Consider the following 23,149-nt stretch of genomic DNA (forward strand, 5'->3'; position numbering starts at 1 on the left):
CATTTGACTCTTGATTTAGGCTTGGGTCATGATCTCATGGTTTGTGAGATCGAGCCCCAAGTAGGGCTTTGTGCTGACAGTGCTGGCCCGATGTGCTTGGGATTCTCTCTCTCCCTGTCTCTCTCTGCCCCTCCCCTGCACACAAGCTTTCTCTCCCTCAAAATAAATAAATAAGCTTTAAAAAAAAAGAATTGAACCAATAATTAAATGAAATTTATTCTTTTAAAACAGAAGTAGGAGGGAGCAAAAGAGAGGGGGAGAGAAGGAGAGTATGCACATGGGTGAATTCTGCATACTTCCTTTATGTAAGGTACAGGGCAGAGCATTGTGGGAGATCAAAAGAAAACTCTGCAAAATCCAGACTATGGGAGGGATGCCTGGGTGGCTCAGTTGGTTAAACATCCTACTTCAACTCAGGTCATGACCTCAGGGCTTGTGAGTTTGAGCCCTGCCCGGGCTCTGTGCTGACAGCTCAGAGCCTGGAACTTGCTCTGGATTCTGTGTGTCTCCCCCCCCCCCCCCCATCTCTCAAAAATAAACATTAAAAAAAAAAAAAATCCAGACTATAGGAAACCCTATAGGACAATTGACCTGGTTTCTTCAGTGAATAGATTATTGGAAGACAGAGAGACAGAGATGAGTAGAAGACCTAAGAAATTTATCAACTCAATGTGCAACTATCAACTCAATTATCAACACAACTGCAATGTGTAGACTTTATAAGGATTTTGATTCAAGCAAACTGTAAAGAACACAAGACAATTGGGGAAATTTGAGCACTGATTGGATAACTGATGTTAAGAAATTATGATTAATTTCGATAGGTGTGATAAAACTAGTGTGTTTATGCTGTAAAGTGTCCTTATTTTTAAGAGATACATACTGAAATATCTGCAGATGAAAGGCTGTGATGTCTGGGATTTACCTCCAAACAACCTGGTGTTGGGGGCTGGTGATCGAGGGAATGGGCATGGAGAGAAAACAAGATTGGCTCTGATTGGTAATTGTTGAAGCTGGCAGATGGCTGTGTGGGGATTCATTCATTCTTTAAAAAAAAAGTTTTTGTTTTTAATGTTTATTCATTTTTGAGAGACAGAGAGAGACAGAGTGCAAATGGAGGAGAGGCAGAGAAAGAGGGAGACACAGAATCCTAAGCAAGCTCCAGGCTCTGAGCTGTTAGCACAGACCCTAACACGGCTTGAACCCATGAACTGTGAGACCATGACCTGAGTCGAAGTCGGATGCTTCACCTGAGCCACCCAGGCACCCCAATTCTTTCTACTTTTAAGTTGAAAAAAATTTATTGATGTATAGTAGATACTTTAAGTTTTTTATTTTTTAATTTTTAAGTTTATTTATTTATTTATTTTGGTGGGACGGGGGGAGACAGAGAGAGGGGCAGAGAGAGGGAAAGAGAATCCCAAGCAGGCTCCACACCATGAGTGCAGAGCCTGATGCAGGGCTCGAACTTACGAATCTCGAGATCATGACCTGAGCCGAAATCAAGAGTTGAATAAGCAACAGACAGCCACTCAGGTGCCCCTGTTTTCTTTTTTAATTGAAATATAGTTGATACTTTCTATATTTTTATGTGTTTGAAAGTTTCTCTCATAAAAGATACAGAATAAAATAAGGGCTAAGACATAGGTTTTGGTTTTAAAGTATTTGAACCAGTGAAACTGGGGTCTGGGCGGCTCAGATTCTAGCCCTGGCCCTCTAATGACCTGAATGACCTGGAGTTGCCCCTTTAACATTTCTGGGTTCCACAGAACATTACTCGAGTAAATGAGTTCACTGGATGGGATCCTCCTTGTCAATGGTTACCTGCGATGCTGCACTTTTTAAAAAAAAATTTTTTTTTTCAACGTTTATTTATTTTTGGGACAGAGAGAGACAGAGCATGAACGGGCGAGGGGCAGAGAGAGAGGGAGACACAGAATCAGAAACAGGCTCCAGGCTCTGAGCCATCAGCCCAGAGCCTGACGCAGGGCTCGAACCCACGGACCGCGAGATCGTGACCTGGCTGAAGTCGGACGCCTAACCGACTGCGCCACCCAGGCGCCCCATCTGCTGCACTTTTGAAAGAGGGTTGAGGTGTGCTCTCAAGGAGAAAGATTCTAGAATCAAGGAGCCATGTTCATGAAGGGCTTGGTTTCCTTCAAGCTGTTTGTCAGATTCTAGTTCCAGACTGACTGGTCACCTCCTTTTCCCCAGGGAAACTGGAAGCATTCTGTAATGCAGGCTGTCAATTTGAGTTGATAGGATTTCAGCCATAGAACAGAGGTGTCATATAATTAGCTGGGTCGTTTTATCCCTGAGTTATTTCTGTGTGTCTAGTGGTTAGGAGATCAGGCTCTGGAGGCCGGGTTCAAATCTCAGTTTAACTACAAGCTGTGTCACCGACCTTCCTTAGAGGGCTAATACATGTGTGACACATAGTAATGGCTCAATAAATGATATCATTTTTTTCAGGTCCATTAGTCTTGTTTGTGTTTTGGATTTACAATTTTTATTTTATTACTTTAAAAAAAATTTTTTTTTAACGTTTATTTATTTTCGAGACAGGGAGAGACAGAGCGTGAACGGGGGGGGGCTCAGAGAGAGGGAGACACAGTATAAAGCAGGTTCCAGGCTCTGAGCTGTCAACACAGAGCCCGATGCGGGGCTAGAACTCACGGACCGCAAGATCATGACCTGAGCCGAAGTCGGCCGCCCAACCGACTGAGCCACCCAGGCGCCCCGTATTTACAGTTTTTAAAAGCTAGTTGAGACTTAAGCACCATTGTCATCTTCAGTTTCTTCCTCCTCCCCTCCCTCTCTTTGGGTTAGAAGCACATTGGAGAGCTCACCATAGTCCTTACCATTGGTGAGAGCAGCACCAAGGTAATCTGAGAAGGGAGTTAGGGACCAGAATTTGCCTCCGAGAGATCATCCTGTCAGCCCTTCACTTGGATGCTGATGCTGATGGTCTGGTTGCTGTGGCATTTGCCTGTGGTGGCATAGCCAGGGCATTGGTGGGGCCACATCTGGAATCCCATCTCCTGACTGCTGGTTATTTCTGTGGCTGTGTTCAGTTTCCTGAAGTCTCCTTTGGCATCCTAATTGCTTACTAGGATGTAGTGTGGAGAGAAAAATTCTGTCTCCTGTATCTGGTATTAAAAAACTTATCCCCTCTGTTAAGAAGGAATGTCTGGTAATGCTCTAGCATTTGTAGGGAGGGGAAATGGGAGGAAGCGTGGTGTTCCTCACATTCTGACTAATCGCTTAGGCAGCGGGGCTCCGTCATTTCCTTTCTGTGGCTTGGTGACCTCAACCCTCTTCCTGGTCCAGGCCGGCAGCACCTGTGACCACCCTCCCTTCCTTACAGCCAGCTTGTCTTGGGTCTTGGGTCTTTGTCTTACAGTTGTCTGAATCACTTCCCTGTTTCTCATCCTTGATGTTTCCCAGTAAGTAGCATTGTTTCTCCTTAAGCCTATTGTTTTTCTCCTTAATGTTATTTCTTGATTGCCTTCATTTTCTTTTGATGCTTCTATTTATTTTCTATTCATTAAGCTGAAAATAGGTTTATAAAGGTCTCTTATTTTTCCAAGGATGAGATCCCAGTTTATAGATTATCTGCATCCCTTTGCTTTTTCTTCAGCTTTGAGGCACTTTGTGACTCATGAGATTTTCCTAATAAGGGGGAAGGTAATATTTTTATAACACTTGACAGATTATGTAGTGATTTTATAGACAAAATAATGTACTAGGCATAAGAGTTGGAAAGCCTAGATTTTGTCCCGGGTTTTAATTTCTATTCACAAACCAAGTTTTCAGACAAGTTTTTTTAACCTTTTCCTACTTCCGTTTTCTCATCTGAAAAATGGGAATCCCTAGTGTTTGTTGGAAGATGATGTGTTCTTGGCATTAAGTTCAGTAAGTTCTGGCTCATGTAACTGTGGATATTGTGATCTTATTTGGGATTCATAGTAACTTTTTTGAGGTATATTGGACAATTACCCCCATTTTTTATCTATTTCCGTTTTCTTTCATTTTTATTCTTTCGTTTTCATCTATTTCTTTCCTTTTGCCTGTGAAGAAAAAAGAAAGACTTAAAAGCTAACACGTTTCAGTTGTACAAATATGGCATTAAGGCTCGGTGTTTGAGATTTGCCCTAAAATCTTTCCTTGGAAGAGGAGGCAAAGGGTGAGTGGAGGACTCCTTCCTGCGTCTTTAAATTCAACTTATTCCCGGTTCAGTACAACCCAGAAAGACCGGGGGTGGGTTTGTCCTTGACTTAGAACTGTGTCCAGGCTTCCTGAGCGCAGGTGATAGGCCCGGAGGTGGTGTCGTTCAGTGGGCAGACACACCTGGGGTGGGGTGTTGGCCCTGCTCCAGAAGCCGTCTGCTCCTCCGGTTCCTCCTTGGTACAGTAACTGCTGTGAGACGATTTTGAAGAATAGGACATACACGTAAAGGGCCTGACATGCTATATAGATGCTTAGCCAATGTGAGTTCCTTTTCTAGTTTAGAATATATTTCTGATTTGTGTAATGGGAACTGAAGTGGAAATGTTGGGATTCGGAGCGAACGGCCAAGAAAGAATTCTTCAGACGTCTTTGGTGCAAAAAAGTAGTTTCATGAAAGCACAGGACAGGACCCATGGGCAGAAAGAGCTGCGCTGGGGTTGTGACGGGTGACTGATTGTATACCTTCAGGTTGGGAGGGGTTTAGGGATAGCATAGCATACATCTCTAAGGAATTTTGGCAGCAAGGTTTCGAGGACCTTGAGGGGGCTAACTATTGTTAGGAAAAGATCATAAAGTACTGTCTAGTAAAACTTCAGTCATAAGACCCTCTAGATGTATATCAGTGAGGCCATATGCTTGGAGGATGATTACAAACCTGTATCTTGGGGGGGTAGAGATAATGGAAGTTCCCAAAGGAATTTCTATGTGTGAAAGTAGACTCCCAGGATCCTGGGGAGAGGGGAGGGGGGGATAATGTTAAGCTAAGATTGCCTTTTGTCCCTTAGCAAAGTGTCCGCATCGAGGCAGCTGAGCTCCCAGGGGAAGGTCACTCTGCCTGTCTCAAGGACTTACCACTGGACTGTAAGTAGTAAGGAAATTTAATTTCTTCTTTTGCCTTTGTTTCCCATATCAGGATCCTCCTGCTAAAGGAATTTCAGGCAGCAGCCAACAGGTTTTAGAGACATTTTTGTGGGCAGTGGTACTCTTGAAACATCCCTAACTACCCCCACCCTGCCAAGAAAGGCTGGTCTTGTAGGGTTGGGACTTGCTTTCCACCAGTGTTTCTCACCTCCAGGTGGGCCTTAGAGTGACATTGCTTTGTCAGAATACAATTCTGGGCTCCAGACCAGACCTACTGCCCAGACATGTACCTTTGGGAAAAGCTTTCCAGGTTCTTCTGATGCTACCCTGGCTTAGAGCCGCTGCTTTAGACAAACCAGAGTGACTTTCTAGTGTGTCTAAAATATGATTCAATTTAAAGAACTCCAGTTGGGTGTCTCTTTCTGAGGATACAGCAGTTCTTTTCTGAGAGGAGCATGTCCTCTTGTACACTTGGCCTTGTTAATTGGGTGTAATGCTTTCATAGTGACGATAATAGCTAACCCAGGCACTTACATGTATTAACCTCTGCATTTCTTACCGCAGCCCTGCGAGTTAGGTGCTATCACGTGTCCCTTCGGCATGACATATCCAAAGTCACACACAATAGCTGGGATGGAGCCAGGTATTGAACCCACACAGCCTGGCTTAGGAGTCAGTGCCCTTGTCCCTCATGTTATCCATCTGTCTTAATCGCAGATAGGACTGCCTTGGAAGAGGGCTTTGGAACATGCCGCTGTTACCCAAGGGTTGTGGAAATTTGGTAAGAACTGGTAGCCTCTTCTCCGCTGACTTTATATTGTTTCTTGGTGTATCCTGGCTGGGTCTAGATGTGAAGAGGACTCCTACATCAGAGCGGATGTGTGTGCAAGCAGGTGGTAAGGGGGAGGGGTAGAGCACATTTACAAGCCCGCCTCTCCTATTTACTCCTTCCACTCTCCCACTTATTACCGAGGTGTGTGGGATTGGTTCGCTCTAAGGGTGGTAATTTGGGAGTCACTTCTTTGGCTTCCTTCACTGTAGCGAAAATGATAGACTCGTTGCTCTTTGAAGGTGAATGTCTCTTTGAGAGAGCCTGAGAATGACTTTCATTTCATCTGTATTCGGGAGAGAACAGAACACAGTTCCCAAAGGCCTGGTGCTAAATAGTCGTTTGAGGAGGGCTTCATGTGGGAGCTCTTTGCAGCCTGGAACAGGCTGTAAAATAGACTGGGGGATATACTTGCTTTAGACTGACCTGCCCAGACAGAACATTGTGGGGCGCTCGGGCAAATGCAGCCGGTATGAAATAACAATTAGAACGGCCACTTGCTATGTGCTGGGCACTGTGCTAGGTCATTTAGGACACTTTGTCCCTTATCCTGGTGGATGTCTTGGTTCCCATTTTATGGAGCAAGAAACCAACTCAGAAAGTTAAATTATGAGTCTTATGGTCACACAGATAAGTGATGCAGTCAGGATTTGAGCACATTTCTCTCAGACTGCAAAGCTGTGAGTATTACTTCCTATAATACGTCACTCTTCTGTGAAAGAAAACTGTGTGCTCAGCTTTGCAGTAGCATTAATTTGTAAATAAAAGCCTTCTTTCCTGATTTAACATGAAGATCTTCTTTTGGATGTAAGGAATAAAATAAACACTGCTAACTGCTGTCCTGAAATGAAGGAAGTAAAAGAAATGAATGAATGAATGAATGAATGAATGAGTGAGTCAGTGAGCTGGACTGTGGTAGATTTGTAGAGCATGGGGAGATCCCTCCCCCAGGATACTCAGGAACTCTGATCATCTTCAAAATAAGTCTGTTGGGGTCCTTCGCCCTCCCACCCTATTAAACATGATATAATATCTGGACTTTGAAGTAGCAATTTGTATTTTTGGCTACATTTAATTCCTGACTTATTTACTCTTGATTTCTTTCCCTTAAATTAGTTGTACCTCCTATTCCTCCCCTTTTCTTTTTTTCCCTACTGTCCTTTCCAGTAGAAGGTTTTGCTTGCCAGGATCATTTGGTTTAAGGTGGATAATGTATGTAATTTTAAAAGTTCAGATTTCTTTGAAAAAGTCTGAAAAGAATTAATAAAGGCATATCCATCAATTCATGAACCACAAAAATTAGGATGAGCTTTCCAACAAATGTTGTTATTATAATACTTACTGTTCCATTTTCAATTCAGACATTATAGATGCCCCGAGGAAACAGACACAGAGGATCATATTAATTATGATTTCACTTCTGCGGTTAAATAGATTTCCAGCTAGAGTCAGGGTTGCTTCTTAATTAAACAAATATTTCTTGAGGGCTTGAAATCTGCCAAACTCTGTACTAGTCTTTGATTTCACCTGTTCCTTGGGTGCTAGTGCCATTTCAGCTCTGAGTTGGTTTTAAAAATTCTTTGCAGCAGCTCTCAGAATAATTTAGGTCGGAGTTTAGGACTGTCATTCCATGAAAGCCATTTTTCCATGTACTTGAAGGGTAACATCATATCTGTCTTTTTTTTTTTTTTTTTCATTTGGGTTCTCTGTTATTCCTCTCCTTTCTCCTCCTCCTTTTCTTGGCCTTACGTTCTTGATTAGGAAGAAATACCAAAATTAATTTAAAGAAATTGTATAGATCCGTGCTTCCTATCAAGTGGCCTTCAGACCAGCAGCATTATAATCACTTGTGCTTGTTAAAAATGTATATTTCTGCGACAACAGGGATGGGCCTAGAAGGTATTCTGCCAAGGGTAATAAGTCAGAGAAAGACAAATACCATATGATTTCACTCCTATGTGGAATCTAAAAATCAGAACAAACAAACAGCAGAAACAGACCCATAAATACAAAGAACAAATTGAAGGTTGCCAGAGGGAAGGGGAATGAAGGGAATGGGCTAAATGGGTGAGGGGGGGGTGGGAGATACAGGCTTCCAGTTAGGGAATGAATAAGTCACAGGGATAAAAGGTACAGCGTAGGGATATTGTAATAGTGTTGTATGGTGATGGGTGATAGCTACACTTGTGAGCATAGCCTCAGGTATAGAGTTGTGGAATCACTGTGCTGTACACATGAAACTAATGTAAAATTGTGTGTCAGCTATAATCCAATTAAAATAAAATGCATATTCTTGTGTCCCACCCCAGATCTGAAATGTGAGAACTGCTGAATTAAGAGTTACATGCATGTTATTTTTATGCTAGCGGTAGAATGTTCTCTTTTTCTCTTTGAATAAAGAGGTAATCTCCTTTTCCCCTTGAGTTAATGTACTCTGATTAAAAAACAAAAATGAAAACGATGAAAAAACGCTTCCAAAAAGAATGCTGGAATTAGGTTTTAGAATTTGAGAAACTTTTCTTTAGATTTTTACTGAAACTCAAGTTGTTCTTTCATCCACTGTGGGTATCCTCAAATTATTATTAGCAAACTACCCAATTCTTTGACTTTTTAAAAATGAAAGAAGTTTAAAGACTTCATTAATTTGAAGTCCTAGTTCAAGCGACTAATATTTTATTTATTTATTTTTTTAATGTTTGTTTTTGTTTTTGAGACAGAGAGCATGAACGGGGGGAGGGGGAGAGACAGAGAGAGACACAGAATCTGAAGCGGGCTCCAGGCTCTGAGCTGTCAGCACAGAGCCTGATGGGGGGTTCGAATTTGTCACCTGTGAGATCATGACCTGCGCTGAAGTCGGACGCTCAACTGACTGAGCCACTCAGGCATCCCAAGCTACTAATGTTTTAAAATGAGTCAGAGGAGTCACAGAGTTGTGGTTGGTGGCAAAACTGGATAGAAACAGGTTCTGATCTGTGCCCATCAGCTGTGTGACTCTAGGTAAGCCCTTTCAACATTCTGTCCAGTGGCAGATGGCATGGGTATGTGGTGATTTCCCTTCTGGTTCTGATTGGGTCGGACCTTGTGGAAAGAGAAATGGAAGATGTTGACAGATAGGCCAGTATGCTGGAGAGGGAAAGTTTTGTATCGGTAGGAGGGACTTTTAAAATGAAATACATGATGGCCGAAGGAAATACAGTCCATCAGTCCATAAAGAATAAGAATATTGAAGTGAAAAAGAAATGATTGGGAGTTTCTTGTACTCATTCAGAACAATAGTGCAGTACTTACCCAGATTCCCGGTTACTGAAGCCCAACCAGGAAATGGACTTCCTTAAGGCAAGGACTGCCCTTTGTTTGACAGATTTCATTTGCTGTACTGTTGCCAGGTACGTTTGTGCCATTTTATAGATTTTGGTAGAAGTGGGTGATGGTAGGATCTGGGGAGAGCATACGTCTTACATATTAGAAACTGCCACTATTCGAGGAAAGAAACAAAGCATCCTGCTTTAAGAGATTCATCCGTCCTAAGCTAATTCAAACAACTGGAGAATTGAGAAATTGGAGTTTAGTAAATGATTTCTTGCTTGTGCTGTTGTATTCCATTTCTGTCTGTTGAGTTATGGAGAGAAGGATGGATATCGAAGTATATAAAGTATATAAAAAAGTATAGCAAAGTATATAAAGACCAGTGTTCCTTAAATCTCAATAACTTATGAGCCTCTTTATTTAAAGGAAAAAATTTCTCACAAATCCCCAGTACTAACATGAATATTTTTATTATGAAGTAGATTAAATATGCTCAAACTTAAAACTAGGTATAAACTCCTTATGCTTCAGCTCTTATAGAACTATTAAACAATGACAAATTTATAGAGTAAATTCAACAAAGCCACAAAACCAATAAACTTCAAATTAACATTAATGTGTCATGACAGATAATGTTGTTTGATTAAAATTAAACCTCTCTTTGGAAATGTGATTATGGTTCTAACACCAAAGTTTTAGTTCTTTGGAGATCTGTGTGTAACTCAGTTCTCCTTCCACCTCCCTGCATTCGAAACTTCAAAAGCACCTTCTCTTGGCAGGAATGCATGATTTGGTTGTTTAATTTAGTTTTATTTATTTTTCTTACTTGTCCTTGATGATTAAAATTATACTACCGGATGCCGTGCCAATCAAAAACATGAAAGCAAACTCACTTTTGATCAAGCAAGAAGGTGGGATTTGGTACCTTGTTGCACATGGGATAGGTGGAGGGAGGAGAGGGGCCATTGGTACCTGCTATATTGGGTTTCTGATTTGGATGAGTTTGAATGGTGCCATTGAGCAAAATGTAGAACAAAGGAGGAAAAGTAGGTTTTGAGGGAAGATGATTAGTAGGGGACTTAGGTTTCCAGCAGCATAGTGGATTGGATACTCTGACATGCTTCCCCACTGTAATCTGGATAAGACATTTTTTAATGTACTTCTGGGATCACAGGAGCTAAAACATCTCCAAAATCTCCTACCTCAATTAGATCAACCATCTAAGGGTAAATTAAACCAAAGCTGAGAGCTTTTGTATATAAACAAACACAAAAGATAGATTGCCACAGGGGCAGATGATGATATCCCCACTGTGTTTGGAGACGGAGCCTTGGGTCAGTGGCAAGGTGGACGAGCCTGTCTTTTGCTAGGACCTATAAAAAAACCCAAGGTGGCCCAGGTAGATAGCGCCCGTTGGCTTTTGGGGGAAGCAAATGCAAGTCCTTTCTGGAGGAAGGCATTCCTTTCTTTGGACCTTATGGTTCTCCTAAGATCAACCAAATATCAATTCAGAAAAAAAGATCTCTAATTCTTCTAGAAAACAAACCACCAAGAGTGAGAGTCACCAGATACAAAAAACAATAAATTTAGAATCCTGAGCACTTCAGGTATGAAAATGATCTGATGGAGAATATAAAATAACTATGTTTGAAATGCCTTAAGAAATAAAATAGTTACAAATCAGTACAGAGAACGCAAGATAAAAATTGACCAGGCATATTATGTAGCCATAAAAAGAAGGAAAGCTTGCCATTTGTGACAACTTGGATGGGCCTTGAGGGCTTTATGTTAAGGGAAAAAGTAAGAGAAAGACAAATGCTGTATGATCTCACTTATATGTGGAATTAAAAAAAAACCCAAACTCCTAGAAACAGAGAACAGGTTGGTGGTTGCTTGAGGAGAGGAGTGGGGGAAATGGTGAAAGTGGCCCAGGTACAAACTTTTCGTTATAAGTTCAGGGATATAATATGCAGCATAGTGACTACAGTTAACAATACTGTATTTTATATTTGAAAGTTACTAAGAGAGTAGGTCTTAAAAGTTCTCATCAGAAGAAAAAAAACTGATAACTATGTGAGGTAACTGATGTTAATTAAACTCATTGTAGTAATTATTTTGCAACATATACAAATGGTAGATCTTAAGCACCTTAAACAGATATGGTGTTATGTGTCAATTATATCTCAATAAAATGGGTGCGGGGGTGAAGAGTGGGTACAAGGGCAACATGAATCTAGGTGTTTTTGTTGTTGCTGAAAAAAAAAATTGACTAGGCTGACTTTGAAAAATACAAACAAAAACAGCACCTAAAGAAAAAGTTGTAACTGTTAAAATAATTCAATAATTAGAAATAGCTGAACGGGTAATTAATGAACTAGAAAAGAAGATTTGAAAGAATCGGAATGTAACACAGAAATGAGAAGAAAAACACGAAAGTGTAGTTGAAAGGTAGAAAGACTATAATGAGATCTGTTCAGAGCCCCAGAAAGATAATAACAAATGGAGGGACATTATATTTGAAGAGCTAGTATATAATTTTTAGAGTTTATGAAGGACATAAATGACCAGTGTTCCTTAAATTCAAGTAACTTATGGACAGATGAGGGGAGCACAATATAAACTAATAAAAAGAAATCCATGTCTATATATAGGAACACTTCAGTACACCAAAATAAAGATGATCTTAAGAACATACCAGAAGAAAAGGGTAATTGTTCATCAAGGGAATAATGAGCTGACAGCTGACTTCTCAACAGCAATAATGGGGAATGGAAAAATATCTACAAAATACTAAAAGAAAAATCCTGTTTGATTGTATACCAGCAGAACTGTCATTCAGGAAAAAGGCAAAATGTGCTTTCCAAAAATCTAAATTGTTTTTAATGTTTTATTTTATTTTTGAGAGAGAGATCGGGGGAGGGGAGGAGGGAGGGAGGGAGGGGCAGAGAGAGGGAGACACAGAATCTGAAGCAGGATCCAGGCTCCGAGCCCGATGCGGGGCTTGAATTCACCAACCGTGAAATCATGACCTGAGCCAAAGTTGGACACTTAACTGACTGAGCTACTCAGGTATCCCTGCTTTCCAAAAATCTAAAACTTGCCACGACAGACTTTTATTAAGATACTTCTTAATGGATATACTTCAGGAAGAAGAACGTGATTTTAGGAGGAAGGGCTGAGATGCAAAAAGGAATGGTAAAGAAATTGATAAACATATAGGTAAATGTCATTAAAATTAAATAAAAAGTTTTTTAATTTAAAATTTATCTTTTAAGTAGTTCCACACCCAGCGTGGGGCTTGAACTTATGACCATGAAATCAAGAGTTGGATGCTCTACCATCTGAGCCACTCAGGCGCCCCTAATTTAAATATTTTTAATTTAAAAATTAAAAATTTTCTTCAGTCATACTAGCCACATTTCAAGGCACATGTGGTTAGTGGCTACTGTATTGAATAACACAGATATGGAACATTTCCGTCATTGAAGAAAGTTCTGGTGAACAGCACTGTTGTAGAACAATGGAAGGGAAATACATTAAGATAATTTCTACAATTCATTTTAAGATGCCATTGTTTTAAGAGTCACCATTATATAGTACATGTAAAAAATTTTAGGAAACAGGGGCGCCTGGGTGGCGCAGTCGGTTAAGCGTCCGACTTCAGCCAGGTCACGATCTCGCGGTCCGTGGGTTCGAGCCCCGCGTCGGGCTCTGGGCTGATGGCTCAGAGTCTGGAGCCTGTTTCCGATTCTGTGTCTCCCTCTCTCTCTGCCCCTCCCCCGTTCATGCTCTGTCTCTCTCTATCCCAAAAATAAATAAATGTTGAAAAAAAAAAATTAAAAAAAAAATTTTAGGAAACACATTGCCAGTTTTTTTAAAGATTCTATCTTATTTTTTAAAAAGTTTTTAATGTTTATTTTATTTCTGAGAGAGAGAGAGAGTGTGTGTGAGCAGAGAGAAAGAGAGAGAGATAGAATCTGAAGCAGATTCCAGGCTCTGAGCTGTCAGCACAGAGCCCAGCATGGAGCTCGAACCCATGAACCGTGAGATCATGACCTGAGCCAAAATCAGGTGCTTAACTGACTGAGTCACCCAGGTGCCCCTAAGATTTTATTTTTAAGTAATCTCTGTATCCAGCTTGGGGCTCAAACTTACAGCCCTGAGATCAAGAGTTGTGTGCTCTGCTGACTAAGTCGCCAGGCACCCCTGTTGCCAAAAAATTTTTAAGCTGCCATTTTTATAAGACACGTCTCAATATCACCTGTGTGAAAATGTGAAGAAATGTGCCTCTTGGGATGGATGCCATTAGGGGTTAGAGCATTAATGGCACGGACATCCAGGAGTTGTGATCCAAGTAGGTTGGGCATAGATGGACATAGATCTGGCCTGGAGACAAAGCATGGTGCGTATTTGGCGCATAGAGTAGGTCTCAGTGAATGTCTGGTGAGTGAATGGGTGATGTACTGCATGGGTGTGTGGGAGTTATCAGGATACCCTGTAGTCGGGCCTGGGAATGTGGTTGAAGTCACCAAAAGATTTATATGAAGTATGAGGAGAGTCAGGATGAAGCCTTGATGAACACGATGGGTATTCTAGTGGTCATGTAGAAAGGAGCCTACGAAGGAGCCTGAGAAAGAGACTTCAGAGGTGGGGAAGAACCGGGAAGACTTTGGGCAACCTGAGACTAAAGGGTGAGGAGGTGAGATGTTGTGTAGACTCTGCCAGGATAAGGCCTATGCATTCCTGAGGTGAGTGTCAGCCTGGTATATGTGATAAGGGAAGCATTGGAAATTACGAAGGCATCAATTATTTCTGCCAGGGCATCTAAGAAGACTTCGCGAAGGAGGTAGTATCTGGGCGGGGCTTCAAAGGACAAACACTTGGCATGTCTGAGTGGTATGGCTGGGCAGTCTGGGCGGATGGAGTAACACTAACAAAAGCCTGAAATTGTGAAAACGTGTGAAGCCCTTGGCAGTAATTCCTAATGAGCCGGACTTCACCGCGTCCAGCTTCTTTCTAGGTAAAGGTTTCGTGTTGATGAAGGAGCATCCATTCTCTAAGATCAGAAGCACACCTTTTACTAACCTTTGGTCGGATCGGAAGGTAACTAAAGTAACTGCAGACCTGACCAGATACTTCCCAATGCTCTAAATAGACTACTTTATACATGATTTTCAGAACATAATCTTCATACAGAATTTATTACTAAATTTTGAGATTTAAGTTCTGTGTGCAAAACTAATACCTGTGTTGTATTGCAAATTAGGTAATCATATGACAGACATCCTTAGACTACAGAGTGGAAAAGAGACTTAGCTTGCTCCAGTTAACCAGGTGCTAAGAAAATATGGGGCAGATAAGACTTGGGTAAAAAAATCCCGGGTCTTTGATTTAAAAGCTAGGTAACATCCTTCAAGTGACTGGACTTCTTTATGACTCAAATTGCCCATTTAAAAATAGGCGTAATAATAGTTCTTACTTCAGGATGGACGTGAGGATTAATGGAAAGCACTTAGCAAAAAGTTTCCCATTATCATGAAAAAAATATTTCGATACTTTCTTCTCTAAGAAAATCTAGTAAAACCCAGTGGTTCCCAATCATGGCTATGCATCAAAGCATCATGGCGAGATAGTTAAAAAACGAAGACTTCCCGGACCCTACCCCAGACCTGGTATGTGTGTCGTAGTAACTGGGCTTTGGACTTTGTATTTTTTTTGTAGGAACTCCAGGGTTAGGAAGTCTTCTGTGGAGTTGAATATCATTTTGGTCACTTTTCCTCGGATACTTTTTTCCTTGCTCTACAATGTTTTGAACATTGGCTCTTAGTGTTTGCTGAGTATGTGAGCTTTCAGGTTATTAACCCTGGTCACTGTGTGGCTCTTTACTCCATACCTTCTTTTGTCTTTCTTCCTCTTTTCTCACCCCCTTCTCCTCCATCCCATGCTGAATTTTTAGACAGTTGTGTTGACAGTGTCCTGGACAGCCTAGTTCTCAGGCCCTTTTTATTTATTTTTGTAATAAAACAGATTTAAAAAAGAAACTTTTCTAAGGCAGACATTTGGCATGTTAAAATGGAACTTCAGTTTAGTTTCTAAAATAAACAATTCAGCTTTTTTTAAAATTCTTTAAAATATGAGTGCTCCAGGAAATGCTTCTAAAATAACTGATATTCCCCTTGTTAACACTGGGGTTGTTATTGGCTGGATTCCAGCGTGTGTTCTTTTTCCTTGGTAGGGGGCAGGGGGCCACTGTGGAGAGAGTGCTCTACTCCATGCCAACACACAAATTGTAGTCCCACAATCCTAAGAGTGTGGTTCATATGCTCGCAGTAGTTATCTGGTATATTGTAAAATGTGGTCTGGAGATTAAGAAGTAAAATTTTTAGGGGGCCCCTAGGTGTCTCAGTCAGTTAAACGTCCGCCTCTTGATTTCGACTCAGGTCATGATCTCACAGTTTGTCGGATTGAGCCCCGCTTTGGGCTCTGCGCAGACAGTGTGGAACCTGCTTGAGATTCTCTCTCTCTCTCTCTCTCTCTCTCTCTCTCTCTCTCTCTCTCCCTCCCTCCCTCCCTCTCTCTCTCTCCCCCCCACTCCCTCTCTGTCCCTCCCCTGCTTGTATGCATACTCTCTCTCTCAAAATAAACTTAAAAAATTTTTAAAAAAGAAGTAAAATTTATTCTAATTGGATCAGTTAGAATATTCCTTTTAACTTTTGTGTGTAGGTAGTTTGGTTAGAAGAATCACCGTATTGCAGCCTTGCTGCTTACTCTTTCTAGTTCATATATCATGCATTTCATATGGATGAGAAATGACTAAAACGTCAGCTTTATCAGGGCGGAAATTATGGTCCCCGGCACTTAGAATAGTGCCTGGCACGTAGTGTTGGAGAAGAATATATAAATGAATGAGCTGACAATTAGACAACCAAACTAAAAGCCACATCTACCACTTTTCACTGAGAAACTTCCTCAAGGACTCTTAAAGGTAACAATACCTGATATTGGTCTGGTATCTGGATTGGAGGCTGCCTGTTCCCATAGCTGTTCCCATAGCTCCCTGTGGGAGCTGTTCCCATAGCTTGTTCCCATAGCTCCCTGTGCCTCACGCAAATCACACTGCATTCCTCAACCTAAGTCCTTGCAGGAAGGGACTGGTTGTGTCCTCAGTGCCTTATCTGGCAGCATTGCAGTTTCTTAGTAAATATTTGTTGAATGAACATATAGAGCTAAAGTTTCCATAATGTGTTCATATTTGGTTTTATCGGTTGGCAGTCCCATGAAGTTGGCTGATGGTATCACACCAGTTTTACAAATGATGTAACAAAGGTTAAAGAGCATACATTAGTTATCCCAGAAAGCCTCAGATCATTCTAGGACTGCAAGCTCTAAATCTGCCTGTGTCTTCATCCTTGTTCTTTCCACAACAGCCTTTAAAATATTAGTAAGCTCTGGGTGTTGTATGTAAGCGATGAATCATGGGAATTTACTCCCAAAGCCAAGAGCACATTGTATATACTGTATGTTAGCTAACTTGACAATAAGTCATTTAAAAAATAAAAAAAGAAATAACTGATATTCTAAAAAAAAATAAAATATAGTTAATTTTTTTTAAGAAAAGCACTAAAATTAGGAATAAAATGAGTTTAGCATGGGTGAGATAAACTTTACTTTGTTTTTGGTTTTAAGTTGCCACCCGGAACAGGAACAGTTTAATTTAAACTGAATGATGAGTTTTAATAAATCAGTCTATTATTTAAAAGCAAACAAACAAAAAACATTAGTGAACATAAATTCCCCCTCCCTGCCCCCTCCAGTTGAAACCTCTACTTGAGAGCCAGAGATGGGAAGTTACCATATGAAATGAAACCTTTTCCAAATTGTGTCATGTCTTCCTCATCAGCTAGAGTCTTTGTTGGATGCCAGTTTGGGTGATTCATAAATAGATCCTTTTAAGTTGCCTGTGATGGGTACCTATGATACGTCCTTTTTGAAACAAATAAAAAATAAAACAATTTTAAGACTATACTTTTTCCTTCCAAACATTTTAAGATGTAAATTTATCAATACTGTAAATATGTTTTTGAAAATCAGATTTCCAAAGTGGTGAAAGGCATGTTCTCCAGTGTATTTTAGCCTGGTCTTCCTGGTCATTTTGATATAGAATTTTCTGAAGTGTTGAATTGGCTTGGCTGGTATTTCTGGACTCAGGCTCGAGAAGGAGAACCCTTCCCTGTGATATTAGAATGGGAAAAATAAAATGCCAGCCAAACATCTAAGATTCTCAAATGGTGGCAAGCATCTGGGTGCACGTTTCGCCAAAGGCATCACTGAAGTAAAGACCACACAACACCCAGCCAGGGTTCCAAGAAAGCCTTTTAAAATCTGTGAGTCTGATCTAATTTCTGTTTCATCTCTATTAAGAAAGATAACTTGATGGCTCCAGCAAGATTTCATCCAGTTTGATCAGTAGGTCAGAGTTCGTTCTCCCAGCCGGATAAATTTGAACTTACCATCATCGCCTTACAAATAACTTTAAAGAGTTACTTGAACAATACCACAGAGCTTTGATTTCATTGTGAAATGGCAACAAGAATCCAGTTCCCTTTGCCCGCTGTGGACATTGACCTTTAGTATTAGAACAGAGGCATCAAGGGGGAATAGATAAACTGCCAATGTTGTGTTTCCTCCAGGATCCAGCCATGAAAATATATGGCAGGGACTTGAGCAGTTTTGGGTGGAAAAAAATGCATTTTCTTTTTTAATCGGTGCCTGGCTTCTCAAATGAGGCGGGACAAGCTATTGTGTTTGTCCTGGCTCTTACAAAGCGAGATCACATCATCCCTCAATGCGGCTTTTTTTTTTTTTTTTTTTTTATTAGCAGCTTCACAGCCCATGGCTTTGTTGTCCTGCTGCACAGTAGGACAGGCTGACGAGCAGTGAGCTCAATAAAGGCTTTTCAGGGAGCGTTTCTGAGTTTGTCATTGCCATCTGTCCTCTTCTCTCCCCTTGCTTTTCAGGCTATTCACATTTTGTGCAAATCTTGGGTTTCTGATTGGTGTGGTGGGGACACTGTAGGTGGATGCTAAGAAAGAAGTGGAGGTGAGCAGTATTTCAAATAAATAACTTAGAAGCAAAGAGAAAAATCTTGCTCGCTCTCTGAGGTTGTATCAGACATAAGATAGGAAGTATTAGGATTATTTCATTTTATTTTACGTTAGTTCTTGGGGACTGTTGTTAATTTTTGAAACCACTAATGCCTCTCCCCTAAGAGTTGGGTCATTTTGGCAGGAAGAGGCCAGGACCTGATGCCATAAATCACTTGTTTGCAGCTACTGGGGTGAGCATGCATCTTTCTTCTCTCTTGCAGGTGGCTCATTGCAAGTGTAGTTTTAGCTTGTTGAAAACCCTTTGTCCTGCTTTGATTGCTGGGTATGTGCTGTTGTCAACAGGGCAAATGCTAGGACCAGAAAGCTTTCGGTGTGATAGGCAGTTTCTGTTCTGGACACCTGCCGCCCGAGCACACTACAGCCATTGTTCCTCTGCTTGAACGTGTTCTGGGCAGAGCCACCACGTCTTTTTTAGCCTGCAGTTGAGTCTTTTTTTTTTTTTTTTCTCCTGCATGCATTTCATTTTTGGTGGAACAAATGTCTGTCTTATTCTCCTGGCTTTGCTGGTATGAATTTAACATGTGCGTGTGTTTCATACAAACTTGCATTTGGAGGAGTGTGTGCTGAGACGTTGTAGTGGTGGAAAGAGTGCTGGGTCAGAGTGGAGAGAGGTGATCTGGACTTTGATCCCTGATCCTCTCATCCCTGCTGTGTGGCCTCAGTAAAGATATTTGAACTCTCTGGGCATCTCACTGTCTTCATTTGTAACCTCAGGGAGTTTGGGGGTTCTTGGAATGATGGATTACCAACTCCTCCAGTGTTAAGATTCCACCACTGTGTTTTGTGTGTTCTGGGATGCTAAGAGTGTCAAAAATGGAGGGTGTCAAGTGCTCACTAGGGCCGGGCTCCTGTGAGACTGTATGTAACACCCGGAGGCACTCTTTTTAATTAAGCAAAAATTAGATGACATGACAGTGACAGAGATGATTGGATGAATTAACTAAAGGAGGGAAATAACTATGGTTTTCTTGTCTCCTTGTGGTAAGTTTGCAGAAAACAAACACAAACTTTTTATTTCTAGAAAAGTAGTGTTAATCAGTTCTGACAGTGTTATTGGACATTTGGGTTTGGAACTTCTAAATTAAGAATTGTTGAGTTCAGATAAATGAAGACTTCTTAATTTATTAGCTCTTATTGATGAGATAAGAGGAAACCCACAGATCGGGCTGATGTAGGATAGACATCCAATTCCTGATTTGTATTCTCATACTGTTTAATAAAATCTTCTTTAAAAGTATTCTAATTCTACAAGTAATCCATATAAGTTGTAGAAAATTTGGAAAACACCAAGGAAAGACAAATGGCTTCTAATTCCATGACCCAGAAATAGCTCTTTTTTCATACTTTGGTGTCTTTAAAATATACATACTCAGTTTGTAGAATAAAATTGGGATCATACCATACATATATATATATAACTTTCCTGTATTCCTTTTGAGATGATTTTTGGGACTGAGTTTTCAAATGAAGGTACAGATTAATGTAATATTATGCGTGGCACACTTGTGACAGGGTCTGTTTTGACTTACAGAAATAGAATTGTAGACCCAGTATCTGAAAATAACACTTGTCCTGTTCCCTCTCGAACAGGCTTTCAATGTTTAGCATTTATAGATGTTGTCATAGCTAATACTATAATTAACAAATGAAGACTTCTTAATTTATTAGTTCTTAGTTGTTCACTAATTGCTTTTGTAAGTTTCCCTCATTTTAGTTTTCCGTGCCAGAATTGTTAACTTGCAATACCAGTGAGCAGAAGTTATTTTAGCACTGTGTTTCTGGATGCCTTGATTCCTCAAGCTGAAGCATGGTAGCTAGCGTGGGCCAGGCCACAGGTTTGGCATGAAGGAGGAGAGTTAAGAGATTCCTTTTGCCCGAATATATTATACATTTGATAATATTTATAACTCACTTGTTGAATATTGGTTTCATATATCATTTTTCTCTATTAGGAAATGAAAGGTGATTAGTTTCCCCTTTGGATTATTTAGCCTATAAAATTTTCTGTTACAGCATTCACTTTGCATTGAAAATGCATTTTAAATCCTGAACCACACTGGGATTCTTTATGACCTTCCTCTAATGTGTCTTTTGGTGTGGTGCCCTTTGAAGTCCCGAAATGTTTTTCTATTTGATTGAGATTAAATCTGGGTTTCATTTTACTTTTTAAAACATATTGAGCAAGTTAATTTTCTGTTCGAGTTCCTAAGGGGAATGATTCTAGCCCTCTGTGTCCCAAGAATTCAGACTGAGCCTTGCCAGAACATTCCTGTGGTTTTCCACAGGGCAGATCACTGTGTTCATGAAATTTTAGTTGTAGCTTGTGTTTTCTGTGGTTAATTAAAACATCTGGCTTTTGAATTTTCCACAAACAGAGTATAATCGTTTGGCCGAACCTTCTCAATAATGGTTAAATACCTTAGTCCTCCTTTAGGATAGCCCACACTTGTCTTTAGGACACCTCATAAGCTGTTGCCTCTGTTCCTTAATGATTTTAAACAATTGGAAAACATTTGGGGTTATCCTGCCAAACATAAACTCTTGAGAGAGAGAGAGAGAGAGAGAGAGAGAGAGAGTGTGTGTGTGTGTGTGTGTTTGTGAATATGAATCCCTCCAATGGCTTCTGGCTTTCCCCCTCCAGGTCGGAGCTGCTGTGGGTGAGCTGCTGTGGTCTGTAGCCAAGCATGCTGTGGTCGGATCTGCCCAGCCGTGGAACAGAAACATTTGCTGGATGGAAAATCCATAAAAGAAAGCTCCTGTGAAAGCCGGAGACAGACAGTAACTTAAGCAAAATCAGGTTAGTATAAGATAAGAGAGCCTGGATGAAATGGATCGGGTCAGCTAGGGAAAAGCCATTTTGTTTATGCCATAAAGTGTTTCTGAAACTGCCCCAAATAGTCATTCCCAGTTATTCGAGAGACTCCTAGCATTGTACAAATGGAAGATAGATCTGATCCTGACGTATTTACATGGACAGTGTATCATTGTCTTCCTCCCCGCCTCCTCTGTCCCATCATCTTGCTGGTCGTCCTCTCCTCTCTCAGGGAACATCCTCAGCGCACACATGTAAGAAGCCACAGCCAGAGGCCGCGCAGAACAACCACAGCAATCTTGGTTTTATTTTGGAGAGAAACCGTGTCCTCGAGAAAGCATGGGCTTGCACTGGTGTTTTCAGACTTGCCCTCATTTGTGTTCTCACACTGGGAAGCGGGCATCATGGAAACCTGCCGTTTCTGTTGGGGTGCTGCTGGCCCTGGTTTGCTTGGCAAGATTTTACTTTTATCTCCCCCTGGACAAAAGCTAGCAACATGTTCATTTTTGGCAGGGTGTACATTTGGCATGAAGACACTCACATAGGACAGAAGAAAAGAAACGTCCTGAAAATAATAGGAATGTAGACAAATGCAAAATAGCCTCACTGTGGACCAGGAGAATGAAACAAAACCACCTCATGTGGAGCAGTAGGTGGGGACAGTTCATTTTGAGTACGTGTCCTGTACAAGGAGAGGCACTACAAACAAGCATTTCTATTGGGTGTTCAGGCAGTAACTCAGCATTATACATAATAAACAGTGAATAAATACTCACCAGGCAGGAGTGAGTCAGCAGTCTTGAGACCCTGCAAAGTAGTGAGAGTCTGTTGACTTCACCCACTCAGCATCCCTTTTCTCTTTCTTTCTTTCAATAAATCGCCTAGATTTTCCCTGGGCAGTCAGTCACCCTTGCTTTGTTTTCAGCCTGTATCATCGTCAAAGGAGGTGACCTCGCTGCCTCCGTTATGGGTTTGTGACATAAGCTTGGCTAGTCAGGGTCACAAGGATCGGTTTATGGAGGACACCACTGTTTTCACTGACCCTGTTGCAAAGAGGTTTTTCCTTTTTGTGTGTGTTTTTTTTTAAGCTGGAGCTGTTAGTTTCCCTCTTTGCCACCACTTAGGGAAAGCCTTTCGGAGAATAAAGTTAACACAGAGATCAGAGCAGAGAGATACAAGAGATCACACACACACACACACACACACACACACACACACACCCCACACCATATACAAAACTCAGATACAGCACCATCTAAAGGCAGTAACTCTGGTTTCACTTTCCTGGCAAGTTAGATAGTTTGAATTAGATGTCCATCACTTAGATCCAAAAAGGTCCTGATTGGGAATGCCTTCTAGGTGTGAGGTGTTAGTGTGAAATGATTGGCACTCCCTGTCTGTAGGGTCTCACAGTGTAGGGGATGGGCCAGATTGGTATTCAGTTAGCTGACACACGATGTGAAAAATGTATCACTAGAGGTAAAACAAAAAAAAAAAACAAAAAAAAAAAACAAAAACGAAAAAAACCACACACACACACACACACACACACACACACACAAAACGAAGTTCTGTGGGAGTAGAGATGCAATTATGAATTCTGCTGGGTGTTGGAGAGACTGGCAGAGAGCTGTTATTTAACAAAGGAGAAGTAGAATTTAGTTTTCAGAACATTAGGAAAAAATACTTTTAATTCAATTACTTGCTTTTTGAGTCTCAAAGAAAGGGAGGCTTTTCAGAGCCTATAGTTAAAATGAATAGCAGATAAGGAAGATAATTTCGGAGCTTCCCTAGTAGTAGAATCCTGGTGTTTACAGTAAACACAATTGTTTTGGGAGCAGCCAAATGAGAGGTTCCCAGAAAGTTGTCCAGAGTTTATTTTAACACCACAGGGTAACAGCTGCTCTTCTCACCTAAACCTCAGTTGGCTTTCAGTTTAAGCAG

At 40.9% G+C, this 23,149-nt stretch overlaps 1 protein-coding gene across 12 annotated transcripts in view; it reads left to right on the forward strand.

The window, feature by feature from the left end:
* APBB2 (amyloid beta precursor protein binding family B member 2) overlaps positions 1–23,149 on the forward strand; it is a 387,308-nt gene that overhangs the window by 56,340 nt on the left and 307,819 nt on the right. For all 12 annotated transcript variants that reach the window (XM_040485051.1, XM_040485032.1, XM_040485027.1 and 9 more), the window contains exon 2: positions 21,035–21,190. The gene's annotated coding sequence lies outside the window, so the exon portion shown is untranslated. The remainder of the gene's footprint in view (positions 1–21,034; positions 21,191–23,149) is intronic.

Source organism: Herpailurus yagouaroundi, unplaced genomic scaffold (genome assembly GCF_014898765.1).
Source record: "Herpailurus yagouaroundi ecotype Mexico unplaced genomic scaffold, PumYag 28, whole genome shotgun sequence".
Taxonomy (NCBI): Eukaryota; Metazoa; Chordata; class Mammalia; order Carnivora; family Felidae; genus Herpailurus; species Herpailurus yagouaroundi.